General features: G+C 41.6%; 1 long non-coding RNA gene across 1 annotated transcript; it reads right to left on the bottom strand.

Annotated features, from left to right (window-relative positions):
- Window positions 1-250: 250 nt before the first annotated feature.
- On the bottom strand, window positions 251-941 carry LOC123733148 (uncharacterized). The gene is made up of 3 exons (XR_006763625.1): window positions 821-941; window positions 538-713; window positions 251-451 (listed from the first exon to the last, which is right to left on the bottom strand). It is a non-coding gene; the product is annotated as an uncharacterized lncRNA (long non-coding RNA).
- Between the last annotated feature and the right edge of the window lie 412 nt (window positions 942-1,353).

Raw genomic sequence — 1,353 nt, 5'->3', positions numbered from 1 at the left:
CATTCCTGCCCCAATCCCTAATGGTGTCCAGTGTTGTTCCTACAACATAACAACACTGACATTCCTGCCCCAATCCCTAATGGTGTCCAGTGTTGTTCCTACAACATAACAACACTGACATTCCTGCCCCAATCCCTAATGGTGTCCAGTGTTGTTCCTACAACATAACAACACTGACATTCCTGCCCCAATCCCTAATGGTGTCCAGTGTTGTTCCTACAACATAACAACACTGACATTCCTGCCCCAATCCCTAATGGTGTCCAGTGTTGTTCCTAAAACATAACAACAGTGACAGATGTGACAACATTTCTAATCAATACTGAAATTCTATGCTTAGATTATTGATACAATGGTTTACCTGGAAGAGACTGTGCAATTTCTTCCATTTCCCTTTTTGCCTCTGTTGCAACTTCTGTTGCTGGGGAAACCCTCTATGGCAGAGAGTCCACTACATCAAAACAACAGGAAATGTTAGGAACATCACTAGAGTCAACCAGCATCAAGTAAATGAATAACAATTCCAAGTGTACTAACGTAGCCTCTGGCGTTTTCCCATGGTGGAGAAGTGCATCAGTCAGGAGGTCAATAAGATGGGACGGCCTCATTTCTTTGGTGACCTTCCCAAAGCGCCTCAGATACGACCACAGCCTCTCCATCTGCTCCCCATCTGCCAGTCCAGCACCTTCCACATATCGGGTGTTGAATTTCATCTAGAAATATAAAATCATGTCATACCATGGTAAAAGGGTTATTTGGTTAAACCTTATAAAATATGAATAAATACCTACTGATAATATTAATGATCCTGTTCAAGTACCTGACATGGCAAGTCATGTCCATCAGCATGGAAAACTGGAACAACCAATCTGGTCCCATGATTCAATTCAGGAAAGTTTCTCTAAAAAGTTATGGACAAAATGTTCATGTTAAAACTATTGTTGGAGAAACTGCTTTTCAAATGTTAAAGTCAATGAGATCTTGAATAAAAAAGATGAATTACTTGCACATGCAGCTGCATCTGACATCAATGTCCTCCATGAAGATGAGGTTGATGTTCTGGCCTCTCATCCCCTCCATCATCTCTCAGCAGGTTCACTGCATCTGGCATCAATGTCCTCCATGAAGATGAGGTTGATGTTCTGGCCTCTCATCCCCTCCTTCATCTCTCAGCAGGTTCACTGCATCTGGCATCAATGTCCTCCATGAAGATGAGGTTGATGTTCTGGCCTCTCATCCCCTCCTTCATCTCTCAGCAGGTTCACTGCATTTGACAAACTACAGAAGAAGTACATCATTATCTGCACTAAATAACTAAATACAATTTACTAAATTAACTAAATTAATCAACAC

Source organism: Salmo salar, unplaced genomic scaffold (assembly GCF_905237065.1).
Source record: "Salmo salar unplaced genomic scaffold, Ssal_v3.1, whole genome shotgun sequence".
In the NCBI taxonomy this organism is placed as follows: Eukaryota; Metazoa; Chordata; class Actinopteri; order Salmoniformes; family Salmonidae; genus Salmo; species Salmo salar.
This window is presented reverse-complemented; position numbering and strand designations above follow the sequence as displayed.